The sequence below is a fragment of the Peromyscus eremicus genome, chromosome 10 (assembly GCF_949786415.1).
Source record: "Peromyscus eremicus chromosome 10, PerEre_H2_v1, whole genome shotgun sequence".
Classification (NCBI taxonomy): Eukaryota; Metazoa; Chordata; class Mammalia; order Rodentia; family Cricetidae; genus Peromyscus; species Peromyscus eremicus.
In genome coordinates, this window is record NC_081426.1 from 15,290,922 (window position 1) to 15,318,417 (window position 27,496).

Here is a 27,496-nt window from a genome sequence, read left to right on the forward strand (position 1 = left end):
TTAAACGGGAATTTGATGGAGCTGGAGAGAGTGGTAATCCAAGTGAGTATCGAGTACAGCATGAGTGACAAGAACAGCTGGCGGCAAACCTGGTCAAGCCAGCCCAGAAAACCCACCCAGTGTGCAGCAGTAGCTGTGAGGGCTAGTACCCAGTTCATGGCTCCATATTTTTCTTCTATTGTGACTCCATCTTGGTTTCAGAACAAATTAAAGAAACTCAAATTCATTTCTAAGCCAGTCATTAAGATGCCTTGTTTCTTGTCTGCTCACATGACCAATTTCTCCCCAAAGCACATCTGAAGGGCCCCCTCGCTGGACCAGTGACAAACATCTTCTACGTTGCACCTGGCTTTTATTCTCCTTGGAACATGGTGGGTGATTCTTTGCTACAAGAAGCCTTAAGTAGTATTCACTTGTTCTCACTTGAATGATTTTTGTTTATTTTACCGATGATACTTGTAGGTAATAAAGGCCAAAGAAATTCTGAGGCCATTATTTAATTTCCATGGAAGTAGCAGAAATGAAGGAAGACCTTTCTTATGTATTGGAGTCAGAGGTCATTTCTGCTTTCTAATTTTCAGGTGTGCAAACAAAAGTAAGATGAAATTATCTGAATAATGAATTGGCATATAGTCTTCATCTCTCTCTGTCTTCTCTCCTCTCTTCTTTCATCTAATCTCTCTCCCCCTCCCCATCCTGTCTTTCTCTCTCTCCCTTGTTCTACTTCTCTCAACAAACCACATTTATGAATCATATTGTAATGTTAGTAATTGTGAGATAAACAGAGATATTTCTCCACTACGTGATTTTGTTCACCCTTGCATCACTTTTCAAAATGATCTGAACCTAAAATTCATGTCCTGTTACTATTATACCTCAGCTAATAACTGCAAAATCTCCATTTTATTAATTTTAACTGCTCTGATTTTTTCCTTCTTATTGATGATTTGTGATACGGTGCTTTTTTTTCCTGAAAGGCAAATGGTAATATTTCAATCCCTTTTAAAAACATTTCAATGCACTTTTTACACTTACCAGATAAAATTGAACTTATTATTGTCCAATGTTTTACTCTGGACTGCCCTAGCAGTTTTTGTACCTTGTCTTGTACTAATATGAACTTGATACCATCTTCTATTTTCAAATTCCCCATGCTGTGTTTCTGCTGGCTCTTCATGCAACACTTATTTCCTATATCTTATCCAGCTTAGGGCAAGTTGACCCTACCCTCCCATGGCATGGAAATATTCCATGTTTCTCTCTTAATAATGTGTGACATTGCAGTAATTTTCATACTGAATGTTGAACTTTCCTCATAGTAGCACTGCACACACTATTAATGCATTTTCTGTCTCTACAATAAAATGCCTGAGGCAATTCAAAGGAGAAAAGATTTTTGTGGCATCATGATTTTGGAGGTACTATTCCATGACTGAGATTCCCCACTCCTGTGGGTCACAAGTGAGGCAACACATAGTGGTTCCAGCACATAATGGGGAAAACACCTATTACATTATCTAGGAAACATAGAGGAAATCAGGTCTCATAACCCCCCTTGAGGTCATGAACCAAGTAACTCCTTCAATCCTTTACCTTCTAAAGCATGATAGATAAGTTCTTTCAAACCTCTACAAGGACAACACATTTATTAACAGGCCTTTGGAGGACATTCATCCAAATCACAGGACTTATTTAACATTAGTGACTGTTCAAATATTAATTATTACCAAAAGACTCTGTGATCCAGAAGGGGACAATTCATATACTTGTTTTTTGTGTCTGGCTATATACTGGCCAATCTCTGTAGAAGTTTGCCACTAAAATGATGGTTTGGTGTCCCAATTGTGATCACTACTCTTTATTTGCCTGAGGACCCAAAAAGAGCATGAAGAAGTACTGTGAACATCAGCATCTAAGCTTTCTGATTCTTCACTTGGCATTAACAGTGTTGGAGAGTTTAGTAAAATGTGATTTTAAATGTTTTTAGGAGATATATAGAATGTGTTGCATTCATGAGCAATAATTTACCCTTAGCCTTCTAAAACTATTCTTTTAAAAATCATGTACCAATTTGAATTTTATCAAAATATATTTCTAAAGAAATAAACCACAGTGTTTATGTATTCTTTCTATGACTTGGCAAAATTTTATTTATTAGTTTGTGTGTTACATTGTTTATTTTAAAATGGATATAGTATTGTATAATGCATATGTTAAACAAAGTAGTAAAATTGGCACATGAAATCTTGCCATTTAAAATATTAGTAAAGGGTGTTTTCCAGAAATGACGAAGCATAGAATGTGTTTTTGAGAGTGGGTGGATGATGTATGGTCATGCTTCAGGGAATTACAGCTGAGCACCAGAAAGGCAACAGCACACACTGTCAAGTAATTCTGGGGATTCTTCACTAATACACAAGGTCAATCCAAGGCCTTTCTTTCCAGCCTTGAGTGAGAGGAGACTATATTGGCCAAGTATTTCAGAGGAGAGTTTAATTTTATATATATACATATATACCCTTAACCAACTATTTCTATAGGTTTACTTCTAGGAGGAAAATTCATATATATTTCAATTATATAACTTAGATTTTGTTGTCAATAATATTATTGGAAATGCTGCAAAAAGAGAAAAATGTTTCTTTGTTAAAAGCATGTCCATTAGTATGGTGAATATTGTGTTGTTGTGATGTTTGTAGGGCCCATCATTTCTGGAAAGGACAGGTGTAGATAGGACTGTCATTCACCACAAAAGTAATTTTTTTTAACATGGCATTCTGTTATAAAGATGATTTGTTAACAAACTATGTATAACAATAAAGCTCATTGATGTGGTTTCCATCTTTGTTTTCTAATCAGTTGTGGTATCAAATGTAAAAGAACCTGATCTTGCTAGCCTCCTAATTACAATAATTCCACGGCTTCTTTTTAGGATACGATAAGTTGTCATGATTTTAAAGTTGCTGTCTGGTCTGATCCTTCTCCTGCTCTCTGGGATGTCTTAAAAACAAGTTCTCTTTCAAAGCACACTCTGCTGACACAGCTTCCCCTTCTTTCTGTGTGCCATTCCCCACCTGCTCCACACTCTTATATCATTATGTCCAGTGTGTTCCCTGTCACTTTTTAAAGTTCAGTCATGTTATCATCTTCAAAACAAACTTGCTCTTTGACTAGTTCAACTACTAAGTTACTCACTCACTAACCAACCAAAGAACCATCTCCATATTCTTTACATAACATCAAATCCTGCTTCCTTTACTTTCCTACTGTGCTAACACCTTCATCATAGCTCTTATGGCAGTTATCACTTTAAAGTATGCGATTACTTAACACACATCTGTCACTCTGCTCGATTATATATACCCAAGGGGAATTCTGTATCTGCTCTGGCTCATCATTTTATCATCTTCCCCTTAGCACATGGTCTGGCAGATGCAATAAGAACAAAATTACCATTTAGCTTATATATAAGTTGTATTTTATATTATAGTAACCTGTAATAGGATGAGGTTTACTATTGAGAAATAGATCTTTTACCTCTGTGAAGGACAATGGCACATACATAGAGTGTTTTCATAGTGAACAAGAATTTATTCAGAATTTTGGGTAATATGACAAAATTTTTATTTTGAAGGAGTTTCCAGGAGATAAGACAGCCATAGTCACAAGACTATTTCTGATGTTCACAAGAGTTCAACTTTCATAGTGTTATAATATTAATGGATGAACAAGATGCTTTACATCTTCCATAAATATTCTGAAATAATACATGTTAGCCAGAGAATCAGGTTACCTTTGCTGGAATATAAATTATAGTAGCTTCTTTGTCAGAATCCATGATTACGATTGTGCTCATGGTGAAACTGAAGTGGGGAGATTACAATCTGAGCATGTCTCACCTGTTGACTTAATATTCCACTGTTTACCCACTCATTCACTACCGCTCTTTTTATATGTATACACAGTCTAATTTTTATACTTCCAATATTAAGTAAATCAAACATATTTTACATATCTGAATGCCTTACACAACTGTATTTCAGGAGAAATGGCATAATAAATATTTGAAATTTCTTAAGACAATTATAATTATTGACATGCCCTGATTTGCAAATTAAGCCCTATAAGCACTCATAGGGAGTCTCTGTGGCTTGATATCACTCTCTTTAAATTGGCTATTTACAACAAATAAACACTGAGAATTGAAGGAATAAAAGCACTCATGTCTTTTAGATGTACCCCTGGGAAGTTCCCTTTCATAGCGATGACAGAACAAAATAAATGTATCAGAATGTTCAATTTGCAATTACCGAAGCACTAAAACTAATTTGAAGGCATTTAGTTTTCAAGGAGGACATCATTGTAGTCATTTTAAAACATCTACCCTTGAATAAGTTTAAATTACTAAAATCTTAGTAACCATTAAGGAAAAGAAAAAAAATGATTATGTTTAGTTTGCAATAGTTTTCAGTTGCTTTAATCTTTCTGACATATCTTGATTCATGATGTGCAATGATACAATGTTTAACTGATGTGTGTGTGTGTGTGTGTGTGTGTGTGTGTGTGTGTGTTCATAAGGTGACTGATTCAAAGTTTACACAATAAATCTTATATCTGTGTTCTCTAAAGAGAATTAAAAAATGCTACAGATGGAAAAGACAGTGTTATCATTTAGGAGAAAATATATGAGTTTTGGTGAGACAAGAGCATAGAAGGCTTTAGCATCCACAGGGCAGCAAATGCAGAGGTTAATCTTCCAGTGACCTGGGTATTTCATGATGAGTTGCTGTGATTGCCTCCAGAAGGAGTCCCAAAAGAATGATCCCAGGATACATGAAGGGAAAAGATTCAGAATCTAGAACATAAGTTTGTAAGTATATGGTCTGATGAGGTGGGTTAATGCAAAAAGCAGGAGACCAAGGTGATGGGAATATAAGAGAACAATACTTTCTGACCTAAGTCCCTTTTAGGCATACCTGAAACCAGATTATTCCCAGAAAAATGGTTTTCATTCGCTAATAAGGGTTGAGTATCATTTTGAGTGGTTACTGATGTGCTGTGATAAATCCATCCATCCATGCTTCTACAATCACTGACAGCCTAGGCTCCATGTCTCTCTCTTTAATCATGCCGGCCTTGCCCCACGGGGTTGTCCTAGTCCAAGAACTAAGTTGTGGTTTCATCGAGTAGACTCAGGGCACATTCACTCCCCTGAAGAAAGGCAGGAATAAGCACGTCTAGCCACAATAGTAACTTTCCAAATACTAGCAGAGCAACTGTCACTTCTACAGGCAGAGGTCAGTCAGGGAACCCTGGGGGTCAATGATGGAATCATTGGTGAGTTGCCATTTCATTTTTGAGGTTATTACGAGTAGTTAATACCTCAGGAACACATGTTACTTCACCAGTTCCTCCATCTCCGTTCTTATCTATTTTCTGTACACATCTCTAGCACTTCATTTGTCTCTGTCTAATGTGCCTCTGGAACTGTTTGCACACATACTCTGTAGATCACATAACTAATGGGTTTTGTCCACCCCATTTCATTCACTCATTCTGTGTAGCTGAAGTGGATATTTGTAAATGACGTAGCAAACACACATCACAATTAATATAAATTATGAAGGAGGAGCAGGATGAAAGAATGCACTGAGGTAAGGAGCTTTCTGTGCTTCCACAAGCTCTTAACTAATTCTGTGTAAGTAGCCCACAGAAATTCCACAGCTAAGCAGATGGTGAGAATCTGCATGAATAAGAGCATATGCATAGTTCAGACTGTACAGAATGAGGTGTAACTGGTGGTAAAACTCTGGCCAGGAGGGTGGCCTGTAGTCCCAATGTTGCTTGTACCTTCCAAAATGCATGCTGAAATTTGGTCTCTGTAATGTAATAAGTGTTAAGAGATGGTGACACCTTCAATAGGTATTTGGGTTTTTTCTTTAATTTTTAACAACAAAACTTCATGTATAACAAACAGCTTACATATTAATTAACACTATAATAGAATAACTTGATATAGTTTTAAAGAAATGAAAAGGGGAGATTTTTTTTCAGGTAACAAAAGCCCTCCCCTCAAAACATCTTTTTTAAACAAAATCATTTGTATTTAAGTGGGTTAGTGTGACAAATGTATTCCACGAATAATCATTTCTAACTCCTGTTGCATTAATGGTTGTTAGAATTAAAAGAAAACTCAGCTTTCACAATCATGGAATTAAAGTAATATCACGTGGTGGAGTTCTTCAGAATGCATGAATAGTTCTTGTTATATCAACAGCTAGAAAGCTGAATTCACGTATCTACCCTGAAAAAAGAAAAACAAACAAACAGGCAAACAAAAACAACACAGCACAACACACACACACGCACACACACACACACACAAAAAAACCCTATGGTATACAACTAGAAAATGATAGCTTTTTATTTCATGACCAATGTGCCTTCTGGCCTCCATCCTTCTCCATCATCTAATCGCCTTATCTTAGTCTTCTTTTTAAAGTTTAGGCTATACCCACACTTAACACCTACTAATTTATGTACACATGTACAACATAAGGAAGTACAGCATGGTCAACATAAGCTGGGCCAGCATATACAACATAAGCTAGGACAACACATGAGTGATCGCAAAACCTGACTTATATTACAGTTCTATACTGACAAAGACAACCTTTGTATTTGCATGAAATGGACAGTTAAATCAACTGAACAGAATAGAGGAACCATAAATAAAAAGATAAAGTTATGGCCATCTAATTATTGTCAAAGGTCACAAAAACAGTAAGTAGAGAAAATACAGCCTATTCAACAAATGGTTCTGGCAAAACTCAATATCCACCTGCTGAAGAAAGAAATTATGCCCATATCTTGTACCTTGTGCAAAAATCATCTTAAAGTAGATCAAGAACTTTAATTTAAAACATGAAACACTCAAAGAAGTAAATACGGGGGATACTCTTTAAGATGTTTGGGTAGTCAGGAACTTTCTGAACAGAACTTGAACAGCATAGGAACTAGCCCCCAGATTCGAAATATGGGACTATATGAAATTAAAAGTTTCTGCATGGCAAAATAACCTATCTATACAGTAAACAGATAACACACAGAATGGGGGAAATCTTTAGCAGATTTACAGTTTAGATATGAAGCTTATATCTAGAATTTACAAAGAACTGCAAAAAATTAACAAAGAAATAAGACTGCCAGTTAACAAATGGGCTAATGATATGAACAGATACTTCTCAAAAGAAGAAACACTATTCATTATTTTTAAAAGTGTCCAACATCCCTCATTATCAGGAAAATGAAAATTAATTCTAATTTGAGTCACCACCTCAGCCCAGTCAGAATGGCTGTCCTTAGGAAATCTGAGAACAAATGTAGAGAGGATGTAAGGAAAGAGGAACTCTGTGTGAGAAATTGATACAGCTATTTATGTAGCAAAACAAATCAATTTGGAAGTTCCTCAAAAATTAACAATTATAATTACTATATGATCTAACTACATTAATCCTGAGTACATTCCCAAAGGACCTCATATCAAATCACAGAGATACTTGCTGAATCTTTTTTATAGCTACTGTTCATGATAGCAGAGAATGGAACCAGTCTTGCTGGCCATCAACAGATGAACTGACAATGAAATGTGGTAAAAATACAAAAAGGGAATATTAACAGACTGTAAAGAAAACTACAATCGTGAAATTCACATGGAAAATGGATGAACCTAAGATGTATAATATTAAACAAGGTAACCAAAACTCAGTAAGCCTGAAATAACATGTTCAATAGATAGTTGATGTATGGTGTCCTCCATTGCTATAGATTCATGCTATTGTTAGAGAACTTAGAGAGTTCTTGGTGATGCAAATGATTTCTTCCTCTGGTGTGACTGGATTAGGTCTACTGTTATGAAGTAATCTCTGTTCTCTATCACTTCTACTCACACCATGTGGCCACACAACCATTCTTTCCCCCTGAGACATAGTGCAAAGTGTCACCTGAAGTCTAGTAAATACTGATACCATGCTCTTGGGACCAATAGCCTTGAACAAATGTGTTCAATGAACTTCTTTTCTTTAAAAAATTGTCTGTTGTCAGGACTGGAGGTGAGTGGTTCTTCCAGTAGTTGGGAGTAGATGTCCCTTCCTATTTTGAGCTCTCTGACAGAGTTTTGACAGTAGGCAAGCTTAAGCCTTGAGAGCAAAAGTAGCTTCAGAGAGCAATTTAATGTAGTTACTGCTACAATAGCAACAAAGGAAACAAAAGTATCCCCCCCCCCCGGCAAACACACACACACACACACACACACACACACACACACACACACACACACACACACACACCCCTCAGCAGAGTCAAATCCCTGGCTGAAAGAAACACAAATAGCAGGCAAGCAGTAGGAAGCCTGTAAGGGCTGTGGTAGCAAGCAAGAACACACAGAAAGCTTCTTGAAGTTTACTTAGGCAGTCACCAAGGCAACTGACTATGGACCTCTTTCTAGCAATGTTTCTTCTCCTCAAAGTTCTGCTTTACCAACAGTCTTGACAGCTCTTCTGTGTCCAGATTAGCCCCATTATCTTATTTCCATGCCCACATTCAGCCTATCAGGACCTAAGTGGCATTCTGGACCTCTATAAATTCAGATGTTCCCGGGCCAAACCAAAGCTGCTAGGGAAGCCCATGGAGGAAGAGGTGAAGTAAGGCTTCTGAGCCGTGTCCCTGGGTCTAGCTGGGACCCTGGTCACAGAGACTTTCGATTTTTTTTTAAAGGTATATACCTGAAGATTTCAGAGCCTGCTGCTAAGTGTATTCACTCACCAGAGAAGAAAGACACCTGAAAGATTCATGTAAATCTCCCTGCACATCAGGCTTCTTTCCTGCTCAGGGTGCTCGCTTGAATCAGCCTTCAGGACCTTAGCAATGGCTGCAGGCAGAACGACTTTCATGCTGCAGCCATTAAGACACCACACTAGCCTAAGCTGCAAAGGGCAATTTGTACCAGTAACTGCTTCCAGACTTCCATTAGAGGCCTCCTATCCACAACTTGGTAACTTGTCCTTGAAAAAGACTGTTCCAGTCTGCCACCCTAGGGCCCCAAGAGCTTTTGAGCTGTAACGTTCAATGATGTAACACTTATCAGAGCTGTAATGCTTTCAGCTAGCATTCTCTTTTTACCTGGAGTTAAAATTTGTTTTATTTAAATCCCACGTGGCTATCTCTTTTAAATTGTTTTGTTGTGTTTCAAGCTTATTCATCTATATTTGGCAAACAAAGTACCGTCCATTTGGCATTCTTTGCTCTCTGCCCCCTCCATTCCTGGAGGAAGGTGGGGCAGAACCAAGTTGTAGATAAAAGATGATCTGCACTACTTTGATTCATTTGGTAACGTACTTGAGTTAAGTATGAGTACTCCAGTTCCATCCCCACCACCCACATATATAAACACCGGGCATGGCAACATATATCTATAATTCTAGCTCTGGGGAAGCATTGGGGAAAGAGAAAAAAAATGAATCATGAGATTTGAAGACCTATTAGCCTAGCACATTCAGTGAGGTCCAAATTCAGAAGAAATTCTGCCTTAAAAGGTAAGGTGGACATTGATGGAAGCAGATACTGGACACTGACTTCAGGTATCCACATGTATGCATACTCACACATCAAATACATATATGCATATACTGGACATTGACTTCTGGTATCCACATGCATGCATTCTCACATAAACAAATACATATACACGTACACGTGTACAAAAATGACAAATTACCTAGTTTCAGATGTTTTATTACACCTATAAGAATTAAATTACGATGGTGTGGTGACTGAATAAGAATGGTCCCCACAGGCTCATATATTTGAATGCTTAGAGAGTGGCACTATTTTAAGAGATTAGGAATTGTGGCCTTGTTGGAGTAGATGTGCCTTATTGGAGGCAGTGTGTCAGTGGAGGTGGGGTTTGGGGTTTCAAAAGACCAAGCCAGTTCCAGTGTCTCCCTCTTCCTGCTTGCTTCAGATACTGATGTAGAATTTTCAGTTGCCATGTATGCCTGAGTGCCGCCATGCTTCCTGCCATGAGGATAATGAACTAAACCTTGAAACTGCAAACAAGACCCATTAAAATGCTTCCCTTTATAAAAGTTGCTGTGATCATGGTGTCTCTTCACAGCAATAGAACATTGACTAAGAAAGGTGGTATTCATATCCACCGGGCCATTGGAATATTAAACATTTTGTAATTTATTTTTATTTTTATGAAAGTATCCCTATTTGTGGGTTCATATCTGACCCATCTATCCATTGGCTATAGTTAAAGCCTAGACATGTGTGTGCCATGTCCAGCATGGATACAAGGACAGATCTGATTGTGCTAGAAAGATAATAAATAAAAGACAAACAGACAGAAACATGGACAGACTGAAATGCTGGGGGTTAGGTGGTCTGGAATCTCTCTCTCTCTCTCTCTCTCTCTCTCTTTCTCTCTCTCTTTGTTTGAGACAGGCAGGGTTCCTCTGTTAAACAGTCCTGGTTGTCCTGGAAGTCACTCTGCACATTCTGTAGATAAGGATATGTCTGTCTCTGTCTCTGTCTCTCTCTGTCTCTCTCTGTCTCTCTCTGTCTCTCTCTCTGTCTCTCTCTCTGTCTCTCTCTCTCTCTCTCTCTCTCTCTCTCTCTCTCTCTCTCTCTCTCTCTCTCTCTCTCTCTCTCTGTCTCTGAGACAGGCAGGATTCCTTTGTGAAATAGTGAGATCTGCCATCCTTTGCCTCCTGAGTGCTGGGATTAAAGGCATGTGCCACCACCACATGACTGGTCTGGAATCTCTTTTGGAGAAACCAAGCACTTTGGAAGCTCTGAATGTCTATGATATAGAGTTGAGGATGCAAGCATGATTACTGCATACAGCTGAACAAGAAGGCAGAGTTATTACATGTAGATGACCAAGAAGGTGGGATTTATGGTATATAGGTCAGTCAAGGAGACAGGTTTAGCTAATATCAGTTGGAGCAGTCTCTATAGGAGAGAAGACTTCATTCTGTAAATATCCAGAAGCGAGAACTCTATGGTGGACATTTTCAACACAACTTAAATCTGCACTTGATTGGTCCCTTGAGGAAGGCTTTACCCATTCCTCTTATTCTGAGGCTATGGGATTCTGGAAATGTCTGTGTCCATGTCAATAGCACACATTCATTGAGGACTTCACTCAGGACTTCCTCTGCTCCCTACATATGTGCATGTTAGAAAACTTTTTTTCAAGAACAGTCACAGTGAATTTGTTTTTCTTCTTTTTTCTTCTTCATGGTCAATACCCTGGCTTGGTCTGAGACATTTGGAATCTCTCCTACACAAACCTCTCAGGAAGCATTTTGTCATTATTCACCATCCCAGGTTTAAAGGAAAATCTATAACTCATCTGAATTTCAGAATGAATCTACTGGTTTATGCATAAAATGATATGGGACTTCCTTCTTTTTTTAGGTAAACCTGAAATACAAGTTAGGGTGTATGAATTAATTTTTGAGATAAAAATAATAAACACAGTCTTGAGTACAGGACACTGGACTACTCTTGCTTCCTGTGCTAGATCTGCTCTCCTGTTAGTGTTTTTAGATACTTCCCATTACACATGACAAACACACTCATTGTCCTCTAGGATCCCTTCTTTTCTGCCTAGTTTTCAATTTATTTTTAAAGTTGTTACTCCCTCAACTTCCCTTACTGTGTTTTATGGAAGCTGACCTGCTTCTGTCTTTGGCATTTTGCTTTGGGAGTAATATATTTAGTTTTATGAAGTATATTTTAATCTCAAAATATGGATTCATAGGAATATTTAAAACTTTTAGAGGTTTAGGTTATTTATTTGTAGGTGTAACACAAGTTGTAACCAGGAAATTTTCTGATTTCATCTTTGGTGTATTTACATTTACCTTTGACAAGTTCTTATTTTGTCTGGCTTATATACCATGTTACTATATATAGCCAGCACAATCTAGCATGCTGGGGAAAGGACCTTGATGTCCTTAATTTCTTTTGTATCCAAAGCCTTTGTAGCAATCTGTGCCTAAGATTGTCATTTTCAATGAACTTTGTTTGAGGACAATGACAAGACCAAAATCTCAATTGTTTCATCATAGTCTCAGATGCTGTGGATTGTGTTAGTATAAAGACATTTCAAAGTACAGACTACTTGAATAAATCATCAGGAACCAGTAGGGAAACATAGCCAGTTGAAACTATGATTTCTGAACAATAAAAAAGATAAGCTCCATCATCACCATCCTGTTCTTCTGAGGTGCCTGGTCAGGGACAGAGCAGACAATTTGTCTGCCAGTGTATGAAGTAGACAGGAAAAGTCCAGAAAACATCACATCTTACTATTTGAAATGGATTTTCAGATATATATTAGAAACTACTGTGAACTCACATTGGCAAGTGACCATTTACTTCTCGGAAATGTGGATTAAAACACATTGGGATTAATGAGACTGGAAATATTTTTACTCAAAATAGTATAGCTACCTATAAATGATATGGTAAAAACTATAAGCTTATTTCCATAGTTTTTATGAGATTTATATTTCACATTTATGAAAATGTTATTACTTCCAGTATACCTTCAATCTTAATACATTTTTTTTCCTGAAGCCTGATAAGAGCCATGAAGGTAATATAAGTTCTTGAAAGAGCAAATATTTGAGAGAATTATTAATATTAAATAAAATATGCTTTCCGAGTGTATCATCAAGACATGTAATCTAGAGAATAACATTAGATTTAATATTCTCCATTCCAGTGTCTGTGGACACTATTGATCCAATCTCTGTATGGATTTTTATATTACTGAGTGTGGAGGAATGCTGGACCAATTTCCACACTGCATTTGATTTTGAAGCAATTTTATTAAAACTTGATGAAATGCATTCCACAGTTCAGTTTATTAATTCATTTTATTCATAAAATTATGACTGAGTTCAATTTATTTGAAGACATTCTTCACTTTTTTGTTTTCAGTGGCATGGTAATACCAGCCAATCCTTCAGTTTCAGAAACACCCAATGATATTTGTGGAAATTACATGCAGAGTGATTTAGATGAGTTACCCAGAGTCATACCATCTGAGTGTCCATCTTAGGATTTTATAAGACATTGTAAGTGATGTCCCCATATTTTAGAAAAATCTGTGATCATGAGACTACTGAAACACATAATCCCATAACTTTGCTTATCATTGTTTCAATTTTAAGTTAAAATATCTAATAAGAGTCTGTATAATAATATAGTAAATATTCTGTTTCTTTGTAGAAGAAATACACATAGACTTTTATTTGAATATGTTGTGCAAATGAGTTACGATTAAAAGAAATTATTATAGTATTTAGGGATCTACGTTACATTTCAAAAGCTATACTAGAATCTTAAAGTGGATGGTGAAGAGGAATTGATATTTGCATCTGGGTCTTAAATGCAAATGACCTTCCCAAGAGGGTCCTAACACAGGCTTTCTTTATGCATTTGTTTTGTTTTCCAAGCCAACAGCATCCTTGCTTCTAACTAGTGTTTTATTTTTCTACATTTGTCAGCTAAATTATACACTAGTCTTACTCTGGTCTCTAAATTACCATCTATTCAGAAGCTAAGTTTTCTATTTATGAAAATTATTTGTGCATTCTCTTGTTCAATTTTCATAAGCAAATTTTATTTCCTTATTTGCAAATTATCGTGGGGTATATATGTATATTGTATGTGCATATTATATATATGAGCTCATGTAAATGATCGCAATTCCCCTTTTCACATACAGCTAGTGATATAAATGCAGAAACAAGTATAGTACATTATTATATTTTGTTCAGTAAATATCTTCACATATTAGTGATTTCTGTGTGAGTTCATTGCTCCATCGGCATGTATTTGCTGTATGTTGAATTAAAATTGAAAAATAATAAACCAATGCATTTCAATGTCTTTCTTAGACGTTTCATCTGATTGCTCTATGTAAGAGTGTTAACTCTCACAAAACGTTTTAATATCTGAAATTTTCACTAAGGGTCAAGTGTGAACACAATGACATGAGGAAATCTAGCTCCTGGCCATTTCATTGTGGCCTCATCTCTTACTAGCATCCTGCTCACAATTATGGAAGCAATACTTGCCATATTCAGTTATCATAGAACAAGTCTTATGTAGTTATCTTCTATGAGAAACTAACATTTGAAATTTAAACATAATTTGTTGATTTTTTTCATAATACTTCAAAATACATTGTTTATAACTTTAGGAATTAATATTCTCTTTCTTTGTTGAAATGTCTCCTTTTAAGGAATATCAGTTACTTTTAGTTAACATTCTAGGGGTTATCTGAGCTTTACTGTAAAGGCATTCAAAATGATGTACTGGTTCTTAATGCTTCTGAAAACTTTCACCGAACTGTGTGTTCAGTACACCTCTCTAAAATATCCTTCACAGTCCTTTCAGTTTTTCTGTAGATGTGGATGTCATATGCTTCAGACTCATGAAGGTATTATGAAGATATGGTATGCCATAAATATGTATCCTAAATTATTATCTTTTCTTCACTCTTGGGAATTACAATGCCCATAATATTATGCAGACAGTTAAAATAAGAAAAATACTTTACAATAGTGACAACATATAATCTTCTATACCATTCTCTCAATCTCAAATTTTCATGAAATATTAACTGAATGAATTATAGTAAATGATGCATTGTCTTACTTTTTCAGCATGCTTTCATAATCAATACAACTGAATCAAACATAGTAAAAAGATCCAGGACTATGTAGATATGCACCCAGGCAAATAGATGCACCAAATGAGAGAGCCATTGAATATGAGCATGGTTCTCTAGAAAATCTAGTAGTCTTCTCCCAGTATTAGGGATGAATCAAGCTGAAAGAAATGATCACTTCATTTTTTTAACCAATGAAGAACACCTTTTCCAGAAGTATGAAGCAGTAATGTAGGAAAAATTTGAGATATTTTCCTCAATTATGCAAGAGAAATGAATAATAATAATAATAATGATAATAACAATAATAATAATAAAAACACCAGTGAAATGGAATTCTACTACTCACTGTACTTTTTTCATACTAGCCTGTACACTATTACCCACCAATGTATACTGGAGCATGTAGGCTTTATAGATCTAATATTTCCCTAGTTTTACATATGAATTAAGAAATTAAGTGACTATGTCATAGCCTGGGTTCTGCTTTCAGTTACTTGGACATAGATTAGTTTTAGGGACAGGAGAAATGGCTCAGTAAGCAAAGTCCTTGCTGGGTAAACATGAGAAGCTAAATTCAATCTCCGTTTAAAAAACAGCAGGTGCAATGAGGCATGCTTGTGACAGCAATGGTGGATATCCAGAGAGAGGAGGATTCTGGGGACTGCTATCCAACCAGTTTAGCTCAATCAGTGAGCCTGAGTTTCAGTGAGAGAATCTATTTCAAAAAATAAGCTGGAAAGTGTTGGATAAAAACAACTCTGACACACACACACACACACACACACACACACACACACACACACACACACCAAGAAAAAGCTGAAAGTATACATCTACCATCTTTAAGCTTCTTACTTCTCTCTATTATTGTTGCACCATTTCTAAATGGTATTACAATCAAAACCTGGAGCCACATATTGGGGTAAATGCTGAAAGATCAGAGAGACAAAGGAATAAGCCACTAAAGAAACTTCTCACCACCACCAAATCCTCAGATCAAATGGAAGGGCAGATCCTATCTCCATGAATCCTCAGACTGAAAGCTTCTGAGTTCTCAGCTGAAAAGCCTTTGTTTCTGTCTCCTCAAGCCTTATATGCTTTTCTCGGCTGAGCCATTTCACTTTCTTCCTAGTTCTGGGATTAATGGCGTGTGTGCTTCCCAAATACTGGTAGCAAAAGTATGTAATCTCAAGTGCTGGGTTAAAGGCATGTGACTTCCAAGTACAGGGATTGAAGGTGTGTGATTCCCAAGTACTAGCATTAAAGATGTGTGACTCCCAAGTGCTAGGATTAAAGGTGTGTGCCATCACTGCCTGGCTGTTTCTCTCCTAGACTGAATCAATCTCATGTAGTCCAGGGTGGCTTTGAACTCACAAAGATCCAGATGGATCTTTGCTCCCCGACTGCTAGGATTAAAGGTGTGTTCTAGCACTGCCTGGCCTCTATGTTTAATCTAGTGGCAGGTGCTGTCCTCTGATCTTCAAGCAAGCTTTATTTGATACATAATATATGACCACAATTATTAATCTTGTTTGTTTATTTGTTTGATGATTTGTGGGTTTTATTTTTTGTTTGTTTGTTTCTATTTAGACAGGGCTTCATCGTGTAGCCTCTGTTAGTCTGGAACTCACTATGTAGATCAGGATGGCCCTGGAACTCAAAGAGTTTTGCCCACTCCTACCCCTTAAGAGCTGAAATAGAAAGTGAGAGTCACCAAAGTTCAGTTTATTATCAATGTTTTATAATTGTGTGGCTTCAGTGGAAAACTTCATGTCCATGCTTTGGTTTTTAAACTAAATTCTGAAATTTACATGAGAAATATAAACATAGTCTTTTTATGATAAAGTTTGTGGATTTTGATGAATGCATCCTGTCAAATAAACATTTCCACGTCATACAGAATAGTTTCATTATCTCTAGTCCCATGTGTCCTATTCCTTCACCTCCAATTCTTCCACATTCCTGAACATTTGTGAGCCTATGTTGTTCCTACAGCCTTCCTATTACATGACATATTTTGCAACAATTTACTATAATATTATTTTAAGATTCTGGCCCCTTTCCATTACCAATATTAATTTAAAATTCTCCCATGGATTTTCATGATTGTATAGTTCACTTCCTTTTATTGATGTATTGTGTATCTCTGTAAAAATAAATTCTTTTTGTTTATTTAATATTTACCTTGTAAAAGGTCCTTTGGTTGTTTCCTTTGATGAAACAATAAATACATATTTATACAAAATTTTTGTGTGGATATACATCATTAGCTTATTTAGGTAAACATTTTTCAATGCTGTGTTGTAAGAAATTCTAAACCGTTCTCTTGTGTAATTGTTTCTTTACTGTTCCCACGAACAATGAGGAGGAGTCCTGATTGCAAAATGTACTAGCTAACATTTGGGCTTGCTAGTGCTTCAGCGTCTAGCCACTCTAAAATGGGTGCTGCAGCACCACATATTGTTGTGAACTGACATTTGTTGGTGATGTGTGTGCTGAGTGTCCTGTGCTTGTTTTCCGTGCATGCGCCATTTGGGGTAAGATGTGCAAGGTATCTTGTCCAATTTATCATAGATTTGTCTGCTTTTGTATTACTGTGTCAAAAGCCTATTTGTTTGTTTGTTTCTTTCTTTCTTTATTATTTATTATCTATTTATTGTGCTCTTCATGTTCTTCACAGAGGAGGTGTTTTAAAAGTCTACTGAAATTCACTGTGTTGGAATTTATTCTATGTTGTGGATTGTGGCTTTTGTGTATATCTAAAAATGTCGTCAAATCCAGGATAAGGGCATTTGCTCTGATGTTAACGCTAGAGACTTTGTAGTCTTTTGTTTTACAATTAGTTCTATGTTTAATGTATTATTTTATATACATATATATGTATATACTATATGGTTTTTTAAGTTCATACATATATGAACTTCTAGTATATATGTATAAGTTCATACACACACACATATATATGAACTCTATAAGACTATATATATTCTTTTTACCTAAAATATATCTGTAATTGTTAAAGCACACCTTGTTTAAATGCAGTATTTTTGCTATTTAATAGCTTTTGCTTCTATGTAAAAGCTAAGTATCAATATTAGTATGTGTCTATATTCTTATCATTTATGACTTGTCTGCTCTTGAACCAATATCACAGTTGTTATTGCTATAACTTTATAGCTTGTGATGCATGTGGCCATCTTATGAATCAATGTTATATTGGGTATTTTGTAATTTTATAATTCCATAGAGATTTAGAATTATTTTTTGAGGGATTTAGAATCAATTTATTGATGTACCAGAAATAATTTGCTGGAATTTGTATTCTATTTAATGCATATATCAAGAGTAAACACTGATTTACTAACCACTGAATCCATAAACAAAAGATCTATGCATATATTTACTTTTCTCAGTTTCTTTCATCAGTTTTATAATTTTCTTCATAAGAATTAATGCACATATTTTTCTCAAATTAGGCATCATTTGTTCCTTTCTTTTGTTAATATGTCAATGTATTAATACAAATCTCACAAAGGGAATAAGGGCCAGTTTATTTTGGAGACAAAATTCTGTCTTCCAAATGGTAACAGTTTCAAGAAGTTCTTGTAAAAAAAACAACAAAGAAAGTTGGAAATCCAATTTTCAAATGTAGTGGTGAAAACATTGATACTTAGGTTGCAGACAGGCCAGGGGCATTTCTGTTATAGACCTTACTTAGATGCTGTGTGGTGACATCCTTAGCTTTTGGATTGATAGAAGATAGTGGCTTACTGAATATACAGTTTAAAGATTTTCAATAGTCACAAAAGTTTTAAGGTAGACATAGGGTAAGGCAATAAATGACTTTGAAATGGAGTAAAATAGTCCATGATTATTTGGCTTTGATATTAAACATTTAAACTCTCCATAATCACAAAATTCAGTCACCTGGCCTTGTACAGTCTTTAACACAGGTATGGTTCCCTGTCACCTCAGGAACTTCAATTGACATACAGTTCGCCATTTAGTTTGATTTTACATATATTTTATCTTAATATCTTAATATCTTAACAGGGGGCACTAATACAAATGGTAGTGGATTTAAATTTTAACTTCCAATTGCTCATTAGTGAAGAAAAATCCATGTTACTTCTGTATTAACCATGATCCCCACAATCTTCTGAGCTTGTTGGTTTTTTTTTGTTTTGTTTTGTATATTTTTCCCCTGATTCTCACATTTTCTATGTAGATAATCGTACACCATCTTTTCTCACTGTTTTGCTCTTATTTACTTCTTTTGTCTCACTGAAGACAGCATGCACTTTCTCAGCATGCTGTATGATGTCAACTGGTTATTCTGTACATGTTTTTATCAAGTTGAAGAAAAGGTAGTTCCCTCCATTTGGAATTTGATTAGCTGAAAAATCTCTCTTTCTTTTGCTCTCTCTCTCCCTCTCTCTCTTCCATTCCCTACCCATCTTTCCTTTTTTTTTTTCTGTGTGTGTGCAAGAGGTTTATTGGGGAAAGGGGAGAGCGAAGCATGAAAGACCAGTGCTGTGATCCATTCAGGATCTTTCTTGTGCTAGAGAAGTGTTCTGCCACTTAGGTCTGTCCCCAACTCAGCTGAGCCTTTCTCATAAGTGGGTGTTGATCTTTTCCAATATTCTTTCTGTATCTATTGATGTGATTTTTATGATCTCTCCTCCTTCATCTGATACTCTGATGGATTGCAGCGCTTGATTTTCAAATATTGAACAGGACTCAGTCCTGGGATAAATTTTACTCAGTGATGCTGATTACATATTTTCACAGATATTTAAATCAAATCTGTCAATATTTTTGAAGATTATTATCTTCATATTTATGAGAAACTTTGTTTTTTTAAGTTTCTTTTCTTTTGTTGTTGTAATTTCCTTGCATGGTTTAGATCTTATGTACACACAAAAGCATGGAGAATGTATTCAATTAAATATTTTTGAGAACTGCAATAAATGACGTGTTTATAGAGTTAATTAGAGTCTTGGCAACACAGTAAGTTATCAATAAATTAATTACTTGTTATAAATTTTAGCACTGTCTTGTGACATGATTTATATTGTTACCACATACCCCAAATGATATGTTCTTAAATTTGGCATACAAATTTAGTGCCTGCAATGGAAAAAGTCCCAGTTCCAAAAAGGGAACAGGTCTCTTATCAGGGACTTCCCATAGTATAATCCCTTTGCAGGAGGCATTCCTAATAAATGATAAAAGAAAACATTGGTTCCATTCTGGCCAAATCAGGAGCAGTGGAATTATAGGACTAAGCTTAGATAATCAAAATAATCAGAGCATTACAGTAGACTTGCTGTCCTGTAAGATCTCCCAATTCTGACCATCTTGAAGCAGATTAAATAGCAGAAACCAGAAATGAGTGGATAGCTTATCCCAAGCCATGTGGCTTGGATCTAAAAACCTGAGTCAGGTAACATGGGAATGAAACAAATGACAGACACACAGAGACACATGCAACAAAGTTGGGGTCAGATGGGCTGTGAGTGTTGATGGAGCTGCAGTTACTACTGCCACCACCCAGATCCTCAGCAGGTTCGTTTTGTACAGCCCAGTTGGAGGAGTTAGCCAGTCTTGGTAGGAGTTCTCTGTAGATGAGCAGTCTTAGGCTATAAATCCTGGAAAGGAGGAAGCTGCAGTTGCTATTTATTTTTAACACATTAACCACTGAACACTCATATTTGGAAAAATATAGTACTTTGCCAATTCCAAATCTGAACCATATGGGGAAAGCTTTTGCCAGCTTCCCACAGGTCTAAGGCCATATTCTTGTCGTAACTGTGCACATGTTAAGAATACATATTCACTCAGAGCAATCACTCGGGGCTTTCTCCTCTTCCTTGAACAGCCCAAATAAAAAAACACCTTAGCCCATTATCTCAGAATAGCAGTCCTTTGTATTGCTGTCGCTGCCTGTGATGCCCGAAGTGTTCTCAAGAAACTTTGTTTTGTTTTGTTTTTTTCTAGTCTGATGAGATTTTTTTCTCTTATTTTTCACTGTCCACAACTCTGATACATGAAAATTACTGAGGAGGCAGACAGACAGATGTCTGCTTATTTTCAACATTTCTGATTACTAGCTATCCAACTAAGCAGTGAGTTATCTGGCGTTAGTGCAGCTTCTCATTAAAAGTGGAATTGATAGCAGGAATGGTAGCACCTACCCACAATCCCAGAATTTGGGAGAGTGATGGGAAAGGATGGAATGTTCTAGGTTATCTGATTTACGTGATGAGACCACATTTAAAAATTCTTAAAATAAAAAGAAGAAATAAGCTAAAAGAAAACAAATAAAACAAAGGTAGGATGTAGAAATACTATCAGTCCCATCTATGAGGGTTGCTGTGAAGATTGAGATATGGTACCCCTGTCATAGGCTCAGCATACCAGAGATGACATGAGAATTTTGAATTTCACCACGTAAAAGTGATGGTGATTTAATGTGTTCAGTGGTGAGCAATTCTGAGGATGTCTTTCTGAAGTAACATCTAATTTTTAGGTAAATTTTAAAAAAATAATTGAATATAAGACAAGTCTTGGTTTCTGTGAGTATATGAGGCCCCAGTAGTGGGTAGAGGAGGAAGGTAGATTTGAATCTATCACTGGCTTGGTGTCCAAAATTTTTTTATAATACACTTGGGATACAACATGAAGATTTTGTTTCTATATCTAGACAAGAAAGGACTAAAGTACCCATCATAAAATGCTAAATCTCTAGTTGTACGCTTCCGTATAATCACTTCATTTAAATAGAAAGCACCTTGTAGACCCCATGCAAGCATAAATGGATTGTGACTGATGATAATGATGATGACAGATTATCATGCTCTTTTTCTGCTGTCTTTTCCTACTTCAAGGGGATGAGGAGATGAGTTTATTTTAATTAAACATAAAAACCAGATGTTTTTCTTTCAGGAAGAGTGGTAAGCTTACTATGGTCTATCTACATGTTGTTAGAAAAGGATGTTGACATTCTAAAACATTCTACCTGTTAATGCTCCTGGTTTTCTGCCAATCACAATCATTATTAGCTTACTTTAACCAATTGCTCACATTGAATGATTTGTCTTAGTTATACTGATATATTCTTGTATTTTACAGGATATCTTGACTATAAACAGCATTATATACTATGTTTAAATGTAAGGTACATTTATTTTCAACATACATAGAAATGAAGTTTGAAAATAAGCTTAATAAATTTAGATTTACCAAAACCTGAAAACTTAGACAATGAGGACAATGAAAGCTTTCTTTTGGTGGGGATTAGTGACAGGAAGACAAAGCCTAAAATGGCACTAGGATGGCTTCACCATTTATTACCCCAATTTCACAAGTGTTTTTCTTTGACTTCAGTAAATCATGAGTATTCCTTTCTCACACAATGCACTGTTAAGATTTCTTCCCTGCCATTCAGTTCCGGGTCCCGTCCAACCTGTCGAACATTCCTGAATAGGGGAGTGTGGATTGAGAAATCATAGATAGGAAAATTAGAGATGCAGACATAAAAGAAAAAGACAGAGACACTGGATAGCTTCATGGGGGCTCTGAGCAAATACCACAGCAGCTCTGAGTTTATTTCTCACAGCCTTTTCATACCCAAAGCAAGGAGGGAGAAAGACCTTCCCCTCTCAAGGACACCATGGTTCAAGGTACAAACAAGTATAAACACCTCCTTAATTCTCAAGACATCTGGTAACCACACCTTTGGCCACACATCTTGTTATCCTGCCTAAAGACAAAGCTTTAACTCTCTGACCTTGAGTCAAGATGGAATCAAGGCAAAAACTGGAGTCATTGTGGGCTCCCACAATTCAGTTTGGTGTTTTCAATGGTTCTTTCCAAATCGCCATTGGTCATATAGTTACATATGTGCCCCCCCCCGCCCTCCCACCCACCCTCTCATCCCCCAACTCCCCACCCATCCCCCCACCGCACACATAATTTAGTTCTCGATGGTTGGTTTTCTTTCTCTTGCATGGTATTATTTTGTCATTCTGTGACCCACTTTTCTCTTTCACTTTAAAAGAAATCCAACACATGGATCTCCCTGGAAAGGGGAAATAGAAGAGATCTCTTGTGTGGACTGTGGGAGGGTAGGGATGGGAACTTGAGGGATCAGGTTGTGAGTGGATGGTGGGAAAGAATACTAAAAGAGATGTCTGGAAAGGAGGGGCACTTCAGTGTCAGGTAGAAACCTGATACAAGGGAAACTCTGACAAATCTACAAGGATGACTCCAACTAAGACTCCCAGCAATAAGGGATATGTAGCTTGAACTTGTTATTTCCTATGGTCAGATTGCTGACGACACCAGTTGTCATCAGTGGGCCTTCATCAGTAACTGATGGAAACAGATGCAGAAACCCACAGACAAACATTAGGCTGAGCTGGGGAAAGGCTGTTGAAGAGAGGGAGGAAAGACTGTAGGAGCCAGAGGGGTCAAGGACATCAAAGACATCCCACAGAAACAACTAACCTGGCTTACAGGAACTCATAGAGTCTGAACCAACAACCAGGGAGTCTGAATGGGACTGATCTAAGCCTTCTACATATTTATGAGAGTTGTGTAGCTTGGTCTACTTGTGGGACTCCTAACAATGAGAGCAGAGGCTGTCCCTACTGCTTTGGCTGGCTGTTTGCAACCTGTTCTTCTTACTGGATTGCTTTGACCAGCCTCCCTGCAAGGGGAGATGCTTAGTCCTACCACAAGATGATATGCCATGCTTTGTTGATACCCATGGGAGGAACAGAAACAGAGGAAGAGTGGGTTGAGGGGGAAGAGTAGAGAGGAGGGGATAGGAGGAGAGGAGGTAGGGGAAACTTGGTCAGGATATAAAATAAATTAATTAATTAAACTTAAAAAAAGCAATCCAAAGCATTTTTTTCTACAAATAGAACTCTCTAACAAACTTTATTATACATGACATCTGTGTATTTCTGAGTAATAATTTATCTAGTATTTATTCCTTAAATTATGTATTTGTTTGAAGACAATGCTCATATGGATGGAAAAGCAAACTAAATTCAGGATAAGTTTGCTTATGATGAAAATGGTGGGCAATTTAAATGAGAGATGAACCAGAGAGATTACAGCTTGTTTTAAAATATTTCTATTACTAAAATATATCAGAATTAAGATAATATTGTACAAAAGAATAAATTTCTTTAAACTGTGTGTATGACTTTTTGATATATCTAGAAGGATATATAGATACTTTTATATACTTTTAAAGTTAAAAATTATATTTATACTGCCAAGAAAGTCACAATCTATTACTAGATACAGCAAATCATCCCAACACCACAAACTAATAAGTTCTCTAGTTTAAACACACCTATCATGTATTGCTTATGTTTGTGTGAAAAATAGAGAAGGGGAGGTTCCTGCCAAAAAGCACATGAACATAAACATGTTGCTGAATAAGATTATATTCACATGTGTTCTGGCTGGTTAGGTTCTAGTACGGCAGGCATTTGGGAAAATTCCAAAGAAAAACTAGCATACTTGAAAGTGTACTTTTACAAATTTTGTGAAAACTTAGAAAATTTTAAGAAAACATTCATCCTGTGGTAGAGGCAGATAAATCTGGAAGAGCAGTAAGGGAATTGGTGCCAGGCCACATGAGCCAGGAGCAAAGTGTACAGACACATTTTCACTCTGTGGGCAATTAAAGGAGAGTGATGCTCAAAAGTGGGACTGATGAAGGTCATTCTCTTATGTCAGGAATCTTACAACATCCTGTCTCTCATATTGAGGTCCTTGGCAACACCTTTTAACAAACTTTTTCTCAACTGGAAATGTATGTACTTGCTGGACTGTCATTAATCTTAGTATAAAATGTCCCCAAGTGTAGGATTTTTCACTTCCTTTAGTAACAGTAGCAGACAGGAAGGGAACAAGTGTCTTCAGCTAAGTGGGGGTTTTAGATTCTGTCTTGAGAAATTGTGTTTTTGAAACTTCCTTCTGTGAACATTCAGGTGATAGAGCTCTGGGGGAAATAGAATGTATCAGTGCTGCCATCATATTCAGCCACAGAGGACATGTGTAGGGAATGCCCAGGCTATGTGTTAGAGCCAAGTGTGCTATACATGTCACTATTCCACTCTTCTAATATGTCTTCACCATTAAAAACTTTTAGATAAGCAGAAAGATAGGCAGCATTCAAAAGTAAATACAATGGCTATAACAACTTCTGATTAATTTTATCTGGAGTAAAACATGAAAGGGATTTCCTAGAATAAAATGTATTTGGGGTAGTTAAATATCAATTAGTAATTGATAAGAGGAAAGAAGCAGCCTCAAATGACCAAATATTCTATAAAATAGCAGCATCATTAAGCTTAACTGAATAATGTCTTCCTTTCATCTTACAAGGCCACATAGATTTCTTTGAAAACAAAATATAAAGCTACTATACTGAGAAGCATTTAAAGAAAGAAATACCCTAACAACCAACTACAATGCCATCAGTTCTTCCTTTGTGATATGGCAGAATTCCAGAACGAGGAGATAAAGAACAGATTAACTGATATTCTTTGATAGAAGAATGGGAGAGCATAAAAATGATATAACATGTTCGTTTTCTCTGCTCCCGTTAGCCTGGCCAATATTAAGAACTGTCTTAAACTTAACAGCCCAGGTATCTAACCATCTGTGATTTAAAGACCCTCATCACTTATTGGTGGTGTTGGTGTCTAAGCTTGGCTGCACATACAGTATGAACGGAGCAGATTTGAGGCTGGGTGCTGTTGGAACCCAGCTTGATCCACATGGCCCCTCTGCAAAGATGCTGGCATATACCCATGATGGCTAAGACACTTAAGACACCAAGATGAAAACAACCTGTCTACTTACAACCCAAGTTCAAGACTAATATAGTACTCATTATATGCCCTAAGTACAGTGATTTAGATTCAGAGAGAGGGGCCAAAGGCCACATATCCCAATGGAGAGTCTGTCAAAAAATCTTGTTTGCATGTAGAACCCTTTCTCAGTTCTATAAGCCTGAAGCAACAGTGACTTTCTAAATTTAACAGTCAGTTTTGCATGTGGAAGGGAGAACAGTGTCCAGACTCTTTCAATATTTGGACAGAGCAAAGAATAGACGTATAATCCAGCACTCTGAATTATAGCTGAATGAGAAACTTTTTTTATCTTATATCCAACTCACTTTGTACAGAATGGGAAAAAATGTCCTGGCAATCACTTCTCTTGTCTTCAAAGGTAAGGAGGGCCATAGGAGTACAGAGAAAATTCCTGAGGTTACTTTGAATTTCTGAGATGAGGTAATATTGCTAATGACCTTCAAAAGTTCATCAGACACAAGAATTACTTCTTAATAGACAACTTTAACATAAAATTAAGACAGCTTTCAAAAACAGGAATGCACTGCAACATCTAAGGGAACTCATCCCATCTACATAGATTGAATAGGACATAATGATGGAAAGTGTTGGGTGTGTAGAAAATTTAATCCAAAGATAGTCAAGTCATTAAGTATACGTTTATTTAATACAGTATATTTCTGGTGGTATATTTGATAAGGTTTATATGAATGATCAGAAAATTATTGAGCTTAATATTGGAGATTAATTATTTACTCATAAATCATTATAACAGTCAAAAGTTGGAAAATATACAATAAATATTTGTAAGTTACAAAAAAGAGTTCAAAAGTAATGAATAGATTAAGCAATGAAGAAACATCAAAATAAGAAGGATCCAATTATTTATCTGAGCAACTTATAAATATATAAATGATCACTGCAAATTATCTTAACATTAGCTGGTTAGCTCTTATGTGAATTTCACCTATGAAGGTAGTGAATGGAAGTTAGAATGAGTTTATAAATTTTAAAAAATTATATGGAATATCAAAATAAACTAATAACTATATAAGTTCACAAAATCTTCTGAATGTGTATGGTAAAGAGTTATGCATTTACCTCAAAAGCAAGAATAAATATGCTGACTAAGGGTTAGAATATGGGCAACTATGGCACACTAAGGTCAAGAACCAATGTGGAAACACCCAGCCCAGGAATCTCATTCCAGACACTAATTTTAAGGCTGCTTTCATCAGGTTAAAAATCCAGCCTCCCACTTGCTTCCATCTTACCAGTTCTGACTTTACTCCCAGCACCTTGCCCACATGGCTCCAGCACCTAGTTTGAGGATCAGCCTTTCCCACTTAAGTCTCAGCAACTGTGATCCAGAAATTTGATTATAGGAACCCAATTCACACAGACCCCAACACCCAGTAAGAGACATGGGTTTCCTATTTTTGTCCCATCCTCTCAACTCTGATTTTCATTCTTCTTCATGGTGTAGGATATGTCTGTCACTAGACACCCACTTATCCCATGGCTCTGTACTCAGGAATCCCCCAAACCACTAAGCCCATTGTCTTTCCTCAGTTGTGTACTTAAAGTTTATATATCAAAAGACACAACCAATAGCATACCCCAACATGCCTAGGACCTATCACAAAGAAACATAAGCAACATAAAAATTCTTTTAAATATGTCTTCCAAAACCCACAATCCTGTAATAATGGTCCCTGATGAGATCAACTTAAATGAATTTGAAGACAGAGAATTCACACACACAAAAAAATTATAATTATTTTCAAAGAGTGCAAAGCATCAAAGAAGGACATTGTCTTAGTTAGGGTTACTATTACTATGATGAAACACCATGAGC